We start from the raw sequence: 12657 nt of genomic DNA, 5'->3' as shown, positions 1-12657 counted from the left end.
TTAGGACAACGGACAAGGGAGACCAAACAACACAATTGTTTGGTCTCCCTTGTCTGTTGTCCTAAGTGTGCTTTATATAATTTTGGAAAAGGGAAGATGGTACTGCATGTTTATGCTTCTTTTATTTCAGCATCTCAAACGCACTTCTGCTACTTTCAGCCGTCAGTGGCGCTCGGCTGATCGACAAAATAAGATGATCTCAATCCGCCTGCAATATGCCCGCTGTATAAGGAATCTACGAACAAATTTCATGTCAGCCAGGTGAGAAATTGCATATGCCTTCTGCTAGAAGGGCATAGAGTGTATTTTCTGACGACTTCCTCATTACGAATTCCGAATGCATCACTGACTTACTTGTCTGACCCTTTCGCCCCACCTCGCCGTAATATGCTGCGTCGCTGAGGTGCACGTCGAACAGAATTCGGCACGAGGTAATATACTGATAGATGTTTTCTACACCGATGACTGACATAGAAACTAGGATGAATATTAAAACGAGGAATTAGACTTCGTCATGTCTCGCGCAGGTATTAGCATATACATGGAAGTTTTAGGAGAATAAATGCTTGAGCGAGTGTTGAGACATGCTATGCGAAGAATGGCGCATTGCATCGACACACACAAGCATTTTGTGTGTGTGTCCTCTTCTGGTCCTTGCCAGTTCCTGCCGCGCCAATCTCCTCATAGTTTCAAGATTTGGTGGTGACAGGAGTACTGTGGTTGGAAGCGCACTGGCCAAACATGTGATTACTTAAGCCATCAAAACCTATTCAGTGTGTTAAAAATTGATATTGAGATACAAAGTAAGTGTGTAGAACACCTTATTATTATTATTGTGCCAATCTATAAGTTGTATTCACTGCGTGAAAGAAGCCCTCAGGACAACAATTTCGGAAAAAACAAGGTGTGAATTGGTCAGCATCCTCCGATTTCGTCATGATGTAGTCCGCCATCCATTTTATCGAATCTATTGCTCTCTACAGTCTACAAGGGCCAGCAACCTGAAGCGGATGGCCCACCACGCCAAGGAGTGCAACAGCAGGAGCTCCAGGGTGGCTTTTGTTGCCAGCTGGCCAGTTGCCAGGTAGGTAGTGTTCCACTGCAGCAGCAGGGAGGTTTCCTCCAAACCTCAGCGCCTCTGATACACGGTGGTGCAGGCAGCCAGAAGGCAGCCGACAGGCAGCAACAACGGGCCACGAGCATGATGGGTTTGATGGGCCCAGATCTTGGACGCAACAAAGTGCACATTCGGCGACAGCCAGCGGGAGCTGTCCCTATGGGAGGGGACCTCACTGGGTTGCCATCCATAAAGCCAAGCTCCATGCAGAATGAAGGTGAGCTTTCAGTCAGGTAGGAGCAGCAAAGTAAACATGCAAAACGCAAAAGTAAAAATCCAGCCCCTTCCCAAAAATGTGTACATCGTCTCGTAATTCCCTTGGGGCACTGTGAAAGATAAAGACCTCCTCAGCCAAACAGGAGAGCGCCATGAAAACTGTTCCTCCGTCCCTCGCCGTTTCTTGTCGTCTGCTTACGGCGTATACATATGTGGTTAGAAAAATAGAATAGGCGATGTCTATATATTCACGCAGATGCAGCGACACGTAGAGATAGAGCATCCGCCTCGCGTGCAAGACTACCGAGGTTCGAATAACGGTGCCGCGCAATTCTCCACCGGGTTAAAAAAAATCCCCTGCGTCGAAGTAGGTGCCTGGAGGATTAGTGCTCGGGCAGCTGCATTCGCAGCTTCGTTACCACGGAGTCCCTGCTGGGCCGGTGCCCACACGATGCGCCTAGGCGTGGGTTAGACGTTTACTAACGGCGTTCTAGAGTATATGTGATATGCTAGAGAACATACCTCGCCCTTGACATAGTTGTTGCAAGCGAAGCGCGAATACGTGATGGCAACCTTGCATTGGAGGTCTGCAACCTCGAGGGCGATAGCGACTTCTTCAGTCCGGTGGGTATTCTCGGCGTCCAAGGGGATCACATTGCAAGGAGAGCCCATTTCAAGTTCTGGCGGACTACGACTGCTGTCTAGTGGCCCAATAGAGTCGGACCTGCGACGCCAACATTGAACACGGCGGGATTACAACCAGTTTGTGCATCCAGCGGCCGAGCACGCGCTGTTGTCCGGCTTTCGTGTGTTTGTGTGTGTGGCAAGGTGTTGGCCCATAGCCTTTGCCACCACAACTCTGGGATATGGAATGGTTCCTCCAGGATAGAGGGTTTGTTATTTTTTGAGGCGAGTGAGTATACGTCCTCCTGGCCCCGTCTGCTGCAGCCTCGTGTATTGGCTAATGAGATGAGCCTCCCACAGCTCCGGGTAGGCATTGAGCACCCTCAGGGCCGTGAGGCGGGCCGTGGAGGTGGTAATCGGGAGGCCCAGAGCTCGGTTCACGACTTTGAGAATGCTGACGTCTAACTCTTTTTTGTTAGCTGCAATGAGGCAGAGGTAAGGCGCCGAGAACAGGATACGACTAGAAACACAAGCTTGAACTAGACGGAGCGCAGCGCGTCCGCGCGAGCCACCGCGTCGGTTAGACACGCGTCGTAGCATACGGCCTACCATTTCACACACGCGCTTGAGTTTGGCGATGGTGGTGTCTGAATTTAGCCAGCGATGAATGTGTAAGTCCAAGAATCTGATCTCGTCAACCTCGCAGACAAAACCCTCGCGGAGGGTAAGGCACATCGCGGTAGAGTCGGTCTTGCAGGTACGATTTTGTAGCAGCTAGGATATGGCTGGGCAAGAACGAGCCCGCATGAATTGACGTAAGTCTCGATCGACTATGGTCGTGGCTTGCTGGAGGTTGCCCTCCATCTCACCGGCGCTGTCTTGTTTGCCCATAGTGTTATGTCGTCAGCATACATTGCGCCGTACGATCTCTCCACCCACTCTAGCAGCGAAGGTAGCTCCATCATTGCGATGTTGAACAGCAAAGGCGAGAGCACAGCGCCCTGAGGAGTGCCCCTAGTCCCCATGCGGCAAGGTCCGTTCTTTTGGTCATCCATCCAGAGCAGGGCCTGCCGTTGGGAGAGGAAGTCCCGGACATAGCTGAACGCCGCAGCTCCGCAATTGGTGCGGCTGAGGTTGGACAGTATGCTGCCGTGTTTGACGTTATCGAAACCACCCTTAAGGTCTAATGAGAGAATAGCGTGACCTCTGCGTATGGTTGTTAGAGGAATGGTGATATCCTCGCGGAAATGTAAGAGTGCGTCTTGGGCCCACATGTGCGAGCGGAACACGTACATGGTGTCCCCAAACACACCATTGGGTTCGAAATAGGAATATAACCGGTCTCGAACCATCGTCTCAAGAGTTTCCCAATGCGAGAGGTTAGCGCAATTGGTCTCAAGTTGTCAAAGTGCACTGTCTTTCTAGGCTTAAGAATGAAAGTTACGAGGAAGGTTTCCCATTCCCTGGGGAGGGGAATCCCGCGCCAAATCTGATTGATATAGTCCAGGAGTTGAATATGCGTCTGGTCGGGCAGGTTCGCTAGCAGCGTAACATTAATGCGATCGCACCGGGAGCCGTACCCTTTCTCATTTTGTCTATGGCTACTTTGAATTCATAGAGCGCGAAAAGAGCGGCCAGGTACGTGTTGGGTTGTCCTGCATACTGGAAGTCAGGACCTTGTGGATCCTCTGTGCAGCTAAGGAAGCGCTCACACAGAACCTCAGCTACCTGTGCATTCGTGCCCGAGTATTGTGCAGAGCCCCCTTTAGGTTGCGTTGTGTTTCACTTCGCGTGTTGGACGAGTCGAGGAGAGCGCGAAAGAAGTGCCAGGTTCTCTTGGAACTCAGGTGTCCTGCAGCTTGGTTGCAGCGTGCGGTCAAGTTGGAGTCAACCAAACTCACAGCATATTCCACGGCCTGTGTAGTGAGTTGTGCTATGCGTATCCTGCGACGGCAGTTCGTCTTGTGTGTGCGCTTCCATCGACGGATGACACCGCAGCAGGCCTCCCACAGATGAAGTGGTCATCCACCAGCGGCCTGTCTTCCGCCAGCGCGCTGTGGTCGCGCTGCCGGAAGATAGGCCGCCGGTGGTCAGCGCCGTGTGGTCGCGCTGCAGTGCAGTGATGTCTGGCCCAAACGTTGTACCCCTCGGTTAGTAGGACGTTTGGGATCGGAGCCTTGCGGAATTGATGCCACTTTGTGAGTTGGGCATGGCCCCAGCGTTTGCGGGACGTGTTTGTGCGAATGGTGACACGGAGTATGCAGTGGTGCCTACCAAGGGTATTGTTAGCTTGCGTGTGCAGTGGATTTGGCGAGGATGAGGTTGCGTACCATGGACGCACCGACCCAAGTGGGGTAGATGGGGAGCATAAGGGGCGTCAGTTGGAACCGGGAAATTAGTTCGGACAGACGTCGACATCTAGCGTCGTCCTCACGGTGGCCCCACTAGATACTGTGGGCGAAGATAACGATTCGAGCCTTGCCTGCCAACCGGGTAGCCTTGTAGAGGATCTTGTCGAAGGCAACCCTAGTCCATATGGGCTGGACATATACGTTCAGCACTAGCAGGGAAAACTCCCGGCGTCGCAAAGGAAGGATTTGGACCATTGAACAGTCGGTGTAGTCGTCCTTGATCTCGAGGTCCTGTGAAAGTGCGTATGTGATTTGTGATTGAGAATGCAAGCTCGGTTGTGTGTCTGGTACGTGCAGTATCCCGAGAGACGAACATCAGGGTCTGCTTCCTGAAGGGTGAGATCAGCCGCAGGTGCCCCCACAGTGGCAAGAAACGCAGCCCGACGGCCACCGCGGAGGAAACTTCGAGTGTTACACTGTGTAATCTCTAAGGGCTCTGATTGAGGGGAACGGTTAAGTGTTTTGGAACTAGCCATGGTTATCGGCAGATGATCGAAAGCGAAATTCGTAGCCTTTCAAGAAAGCCACTCCAGAGTCAGGCAGGGCTGGGCTATGGAGGCGGCCGCCCCTTCTTGGGTATTAATGGAGCGTCTGACTTTACTCATGACCTCCCCTCGCGCAAGGTCCTGAAACTGTTACACTTGAGGATAAAATAAAGAAATAATTTATGCGTTAGATTGTCAAATAATGTTTCGTGTGCTAACCTTCTTATATAAAGAGCCTAATAAAAAAAAGCTGAGAATCTGAAAACCGTTCAGTTTCTACAAAAGCATTGTAAAGCACAGCCAACTGTAGGCATGGCTGTCAAATCGTGGTATTCGTTCCTTTTGCACGAAATATTTCAATGCTCGCATTTTGTCTCTTTTGCATCACAGCCCTCACTTGGCAATGTGCGTTTTTCTGTCAGTATTCCTTGCAGGACTTCTTTCGGTCGCTTGTTACTAAAGGATACTTCTGTTTTGGAATCGAAGGCACTGCCTCTTTTTTCGGCAAATGAAAGTGTTACGTTTGAAGCCAAAATAGTTTTCGACTGCGCGTGGTTCTTTAAAAGCAATAACGAAACCCTAATTTTTAACAATGCAAACGCAGTGCACCGCAGCGGGCAACCTATTGTGATGAACCAAAAAGGCCGAATGTTGATGAATGACGGCAATAAACAAAGTTCAGGTGTTGCGCGACACCAGCTGCGCCTGATTCACAAGCCCGCGCCGTTGAACTAAGGCGAGGTAGAACACTGTGCATCTGTCGCGATTATGGCAAGCGCTATGCAGTGAGAGCAACTATATGTAATGACATGGTCGTCTTGCGAAGATACCCTTGAGGAAACTTCAGCGCGCCCGTTTTTTTCTCCCCCTTGCAGCGTCATTGCTGTCACCTATAGGGCCCAAAACTGGGCACCTCAGGCCCGCTCAGTTGCGGCTGTCGGCCACCAGCGACCAAGACGGCTCTTATGACTCGCCTGGCATCCCCGCGACACCAGTGACGACCACCCCTGTTTCCACTGGATAAGTACGTACCCTCGAAAATCCCAGAAGAGGCGAAAGTTGCCGAAAAGTCAATCGATAAGTGTCGTGCGCTGACAGGCAGCTCTTCAAGCATGCATGTTGGCATTTTCCAGACTTATTTCTTTCCATGTCAGCAAAATAGGCAACAAATACATGGTCACCCGAAACCAACAGCTGTTTGTTGATCTAAAGAAGCGTGGTGTCTGTCCTTTTGTTCCGCTTCGATGTTTGTTTACTAGATCTTGGGGCGCCGTGTTCTAATCGAAAAGACTCAACAGGCTTAGCCAAAAACGGCAAAGAAAACTACAGTTCTCTATTCGCGAGCCAAGAGAACGAACGAACTGAAAAGGAGAAAAGGTCAAGATGTGAGCTTCTTGTTTACAGGACGTATCGAAAATAAAGAATTCAAACTACCTCAATCTAGTCATTAAAAATTCTTGATTTCTTTTCAGTCCCTCCCTGCTAGCGTGACTAGACACTAGTTTCGTGCATGTTACTAGACCCAGTGCGTGCGAAGGCTGCTGCAGTGCGAGTTGCTCGTAAATTTACGAAAAGCACGCTGCCAATTTTCTTTGAGTGCTCGTTATGATAGCGTGCACGGGTAGGCAGCCTTAAGGGCACACAATAAGTGGCAGGTTGGCAGGCGGCTACTTGAGTGGCGATCACTCATCCGGGATGCCATACAGTTTGCTATATTTGGCGAGAATAATAATAATTGGTTTTTGGTGAAAGGAACTGGCGCAGTATCTGTCTCATATATCGTTGGACACCTGAACCGCGCCGTAAGGTAAGGTACAAAGTAGGGATTGAAAGAAGGAAGGAAGAAAGAGGTGCCGTAGTGGAGGGCTCCGGAATAATTTCGACCACCTGGGGATCTTTAATGTGCACTGACATCGCACAGCACACGGGCGCCTTAGCGTTTTGCCCCCATAAAAACGCAGCCACCGCGGTCGGGTTCGAACCCGGGAACTCAGGATGAGTATCCGAGCGCCGTATTCAGAAATGACTGGCATTGCATTCTAGACCGCGGGATTGATGCTGATACTATGATTCTGAATTTATGGCCATCCTTTAAGGCTATCCTTATGGCAATTCCTTGTACCCCTACATGCCTCCCCGCTTAACTGACCAGTCAATTAGATTTTAAAGCGAACGCAATATATGTCCCTTTAGACCAGAAGCCGCCGTCCACTGTCTATGGCACAAAATTTTGAGGATGTCAGAACATCTTTTGACGCGGCACCTGATTCTGTGCCGCGTCATCGTAGTCAACGCTCCTGCGCATGACCACATTCATTGGTTGGACATGAGGATCAAGATTTTCGCCCGCCAGCGTCCGCCACTTGACAGTGCATGCATCATCACTCTATGTCAACATGCGCAGAGTACTGTGCGCCGGGACTCCAGGTGGCGGTACTGTGCAGTCAAGCTATAACTGGGCCTCGCGCTGACTTCGCAGTCACTGGTCACCGCAGCATCGGAAGCATGCGTAACGCTAATCTGTTTATCTACCTTCTGTGGTGCTACATTGTGCAGAGACACACGTGTGAGAATGCGAAGGGATTATACAGGGTGCTTCACCCAAGAGTTTCCACAATTTTTAAAAATGGGCTTTTTGAGTTAGAAGAACGTTCTTCTTTTTCGGCATAGCACTGTCAGAGGTGTAGAACAACGCAATGCAGCTAAGGCGTGTTTATTAGCAGGCTAGTTAACTAAAATTGATTCATTAAATTTTTAGCTATTACTGTTAGGCTCCCTAATTATTGAGCGGCACGTAGCCCACTATAGTATAATATTAATAATTATAATAATCAATCGATCAATCTTTATTTTTCGGTGCCCAGGAAAAACCCAAAGTCTTGATGCTGGTACATCATTCACACGCACAAAATGCAAATTTATTTCACCGCAAAGGAAGAGACTCAGGGAAGGTAATGCAGCAGTCAAGGTGATAGAAAAAAAAGACATATACTAGGCGTGACAGCAAGCATGAAGCAAAAAAAGCTTAAACAAGGAAACAGCTAGAGCAGCAGTAAATGAAAACAGCTAGAGCAGGCAACAGACATATAAATAACGAATGAAACAATAAACAAGGAGAATGAACACAGGAACGACCGATAACAGCCAAGTACAGCATATAGCAAAATGCAAATAAGAATAAAGCCAATACTAATATGAACGAATAAGAATCCTCTGAAATACAAGCTGGAAATACAATCGTACACAATAAGAAATGTAATTAGGGAATGCGTTAAAGACAATCAGGCGTGAGTACACAGTATTAAACAAATAATAATTATGAAAACAAGTAGACGTGATGAACAATTAAGGAGAAAAAAATATTAATAAATTCGTTTTGGGGAAAGGAAATGGCGCAGTATTGTTCTCATATATCGTTGGACACCTGAACCGCGCCGAGAGGGAAGGGATAAAGGAGGGAGTGAAAGAAGGAAGTAAGAGGTGCCATAGTGGAGGGCTCCGGAATAGTTTCGATCACCTGGGGATCTTTAACGGGCACTGACATTGCACAGCACACGGGCGCCTTGGCGTTTTGCCTCCATAAATACGCAGCCGCCGCGGTCGGGTTCGAACCCAGGAACTCCGGATGAGTAGCCTAGCGCCCTAACCACTGAGCCACCGCGGCGGGTAAGAACGCATCTTTAAACTATTAAATTCAGGATAATAAAGTACAAAATATAGAAAAATATCAATAATTTCGAGTATTATTTTCACGGCTTTATGTAAATTGTTCTAATTATGGTCTGTAATTAATAGCACTAGCAATCGGTAAAGTTTTTGCTCTTGTGTACTACATATATAAATATCAAAATATGGGTGAGAAAATTCAGCCTAAATTGCACGAGAACAAACTCGTGTAGAGAAATTTTGGAGGGCACCCACGTCCGCCCACGTGCAGCGATGCGAAAGCGTGCATAGAACTTTCTAGAACGCCGTTTTTTTTTCTCACGGCACCTGCAGGCATTAAATTTTTCCTGTTTTTAACTTATTTTATTTATTTTTTCACTTATTTTTGTATAATCTTTTTACTTATTTTTATGTAATATCTGTATCAGTTTTTAAAATTTTGAAAACGCGTTTACCCTCGGCTGTGGCCCGACAAATTCTGGCCTCATCGTTCCAAAATACATGCGCTTTCGACAAGGTTGCACGCAAAGCAAACTTTCCAGCGCACATAACTCGACGAAATAGCCGAAGTCTGTTAGGCCATAGCCCCGACAGTAACAGCGTTTTCGAAAATCTGATAACTGACATTGATATTACTTGCTGTGGACAGCACGCCTCTAAATAATTAAAAAGCAGTAATAGTTAAAAGGTCAACTATTCAGTATTAGTTAACCAGTTTCGTCTCTATTCTGATGTGCAACACTGTTGATAATGCTATGACAAAAAAGCACTCTTCTGGCCCAAAACGCCTATTTTTAAAAATCCTAGGTAAAACACCCTTTATAACACCTACGCATCCTCACATGTAAGCAGTCAATTACAATATTACAGAGGCATTCGTCATTCGCCACCTGCGGTGTAACGCTAGGGGCTTAACCACGACGTCATGACAGTCAACACCATTGGCTGGCGGGCTTCCTCTGAGGGGCCTTCCCACGCCGGATAGAATCGGCTGCTTAGAAACTGCGCGTGTGTCGCATCTGTGTCATAGTGTCATTTTCTACGAGTGCGGCTGCTCCGACTTGGTAGGAGCGTTTTCATGCTGTCATTCATTTTCTTTTTTTTTTCATTAAAACTCTAGTGGCAGACGGATTTTGTTAAACCCCCAAGAACCCCATAAACGTTAAACCCCCATAAGCCAAACCACACATAGCTAGCATAATGGTAATTACGTCAAGTGATTTTTATGGGTGCAATTCTTGTTTTCGGGGAGAAAAAAAAATGTGAGTTGAGTGCAGCAGATGGACTGTTGTCCCGCAATTCTGCTGCACTGCACAACACGTCGGCAGCGACGCTGCTCGGTATCCTAATCTTCCATGTGCTCTCACCGTGACTTTCACGTTCAGGCCAAGGGAGGAAAGCGCGAGCAAATTCCCTTTCCGGCTAATTGGAGAAACCTTCGCCTTTTGCATTATGATCAACCAACTAGCCCGACAAGTCCTGTTGAAACATCTTTCTAGTACCACGGGCTATTTTCTATGTACCCAAACAAGGCAAAATGCAGCGATCTCATGCACTTGTCTCATCGCCGTGGCCACATGTCAGTCCAGGTCTGCGTTAGTGTGTGTCTGCCTCCCTTTCGTCCGTGTTCTTGTTGCGCAGTTCGTCTTTTTTGCATTATGATCAACCAACTAGCCCGACAAGTCCTGTTGAAACATCTTTCTAGTACCACGGGCTCTTTTCTATGTACCCAAACAAGGCAAAATGCAGCGATCTCATGCACTTGTCTCATCGCCGTGGCCACATGTCAGTCCAGGTCTGCGTTAGTGTGTGTCTGCCTCCCTTTCGTCCGTGTTCTTGTTGCGCAGTTCGTCTTTTTTGCATTATGATCAACCAACTAGCCCGACAAGTCCTGTTGAAACATCTTTCTAGTACCACGGGCTCTTTTCTATGTACCCAAACAAGGCAAAATGCAGCGATCTCATGCACTTGTCTCATCGCCGTGGCCACATGTCAGTCCAGGTCTGCGTTAGTGTGTGTCTGCCTCCCTTTCGTCCGTGTTCTTGTTGCGCAGTTCGTCTTTTTTGCATTATGATCAACCAACTAGCCCGACAAGTCCTGTTGAAACATCTTTCTAGTACCACGGGCTCTTTTCTATGTACCCAAACAAGGCAAAATGCAGCGATCTCATGCACTTGTCTCATCGCCGTGGCCACATGTCAGTCCAGGTCTGCGTTAGTGTGTGTCTGCCTCCCTTTCGTCCGTGTTCTTGTTGCGCAGTTCGTCTTTTTTGCATTATGATCAACCAACTAGCCCGACAAGTCCTGTTGAAACATCTTTCTAGTACCACGGGCTCTTTTCTATGTACCCAAACAAGGCAAAATGCAGCGATCTCATGCACTTGTCTCATCGCCGTGGCCACATGTCAGTCCAGGTCTGCGTTAGTGTGTGTCTGCCTCCCTTTCGTCCGTGTTCTTGTTGCTCAGTTCGTCTTTTTTGCATTATGATCAACCAACTAGCCCGACAAGTCCTGTTCAAATTTAGTGCCCCGCGAGACCATAGCGTAGTGAACCTTTCGCTTCAAAAAGCCGCCGCGGTAACTCAGTGGTCATGGCACTCGGCTGTTGACCCGATAGACGCGGGTTCAATTCCGGGAGCTGCTTTTGAATTTTGATGAAGGCTAAATTCTAGAGGCCCTTGTAATGAGCGAAGAAAGAACATCAGGTGGTCAAAATTTCAGGAGACCTGCACTATACGGCATCCCTCATAGCCTGAATCGCTCTGGCACATTAAACCCCACAAAACCAGTAGGTTAGGAAGCAAACAAGAGATAAGTGTGTCAGCGCTTATATGGAGAGCAGGAAACTGTTGACAGCAGACGAACAGGAACTGGATATTCATCGGGACAATCTTCCAAAGTAAAGGAAGTGTAGCAGGTTTTGGTAGGGAGTACGGTGAGTACATTGGTTTCAAAACCACACTGGGGGAAAGCAGTCTTCCTCGGTGTGCATCAATACTTACGGCTCAGTGTTGCGCTGTTGTGGTCTCTGGGGAGGAAAATATAAACAGAATCAATTGGCAGTATTATCTGCACTGAAGCACTACGCACACACAGAGCAGTGCACTGGTAATGCAGTCTTAGCATTACTTGTGATTATAATATGTAATAAAGCCAGTGCCATAACAGATGGAAAAAAATACAGGATTGCTCTTGTCTGCTTAAGATCGGGAATGCGAAAGCCTTTCTCTTTCCTCTTTCTTGCTTTCTTTCTTCATTTTTAATTTCTTGTTTTATTCTTGAAATTTTTATTCTGTATTTTATTTTTGCTTTTATTTGCTAATTAAGCCTTCTCATGCACTTATATCGTTTTTCATCAGATAATGCACACGAAACCTGATTCAAACACAGCATTTATCATTAATTCAATTTAATTAACTTATTGCAATTCATCAAAGAAACTTTTCCAATTTCAAGATCTACTCTCGCAATACCTAAGACAATTAAACTTTTGCACATTTATCTCCGCAGAACGACGTAATCGTGCGGACAAAATTTGCCGACACTTTTTTGCTGGTGCGACATCACCATATCATTCTTTCGCATTAATAACCTGAAATTTCGCTGGACCCCAGTTAGGTCGGAATTGCTGACAACGAGCGAACGGAAGTGTGCACTGCACAAGCCCGCAACGAGGAACCAGAGAACATAAATGTGGCTCAAATAATTGCTTGAAGGTCATGATAGTCATTGAAGTTCATGGTGCTGAAAATTCCATGATTGTTAGTTAAATAACAAATTGTCTAGTTAGGCCCATAATATAGCACATTATCGTTTTATGCAGCAAGCTCGAGTCACTTAGGACGCTGCTCGCAACCTAATAATCAACGTCCCCAATCGCGTCAGAGAATACTACTTCGAAGAAAGCGCACTCGTTGGCGGCACTTCCTGTGTTTTACTAGTTTATAAGAACCACACATTCTGTATTTTTAATCTATTAAACCTTTAATTACTTTACGCAGTGCCGAAACAGCCTTGCGTTTGTTCCGTGATGGTCTCTGATGTCCCATGGTGCGGTACCTGCCACTTGACCAGTCACTGGCCTGAAGCAAGTGAGAGGCTTCTTCTCGGGCCTAATTTCTTCGGTCAGTCCACTACCCA

The 12657-nt window shown here is 47.4% G+C and overlaps 1 long non-coding RNA gene across 1 annotated transcript; it reads left to right on the top strand.

Moving 5' to 3' along the window:
- The first annotated feature begins 234 nt into the window (after nucleotides 1–234).
- On the top strand, nucleotides 235–12605 carry LOC144100461 (uncharacterized). Its single transcript, XR_013307663.1, has 5 exons — nucleotides 235–261; nucleotides 984–1084; nucleotides 1158–1334; nucleotides 5729–5877; nucleotides 12519–12605. It is a non-coding gene; the product is annotated as an uncharacterized LOC144100461 (long non-coding RNA).
- Nucleotides 12606–12657: the final 52 nt, after the last annotated feature.

Source organism: Amblyomma americanum, chromosome 8, assembly GCF_052857255.1.
Source record: "Amblyomma americanum isolate KBUSLIRL-KWMA chromosome 8, ASM5285725v1, whole genome shotgun sequence".
Lineage (NCBI taxonomy): Eukaryota > Metazoa > Arthropoda > Arachnida > Ixodida > Ixodidae > Amblyomma > Amblyomma americanum.
The sequence above is the reverse complement of the archived record's forward strand: the minus strand, read 5'-3'. Positions and strand labels throughout refer to the sequence as shown.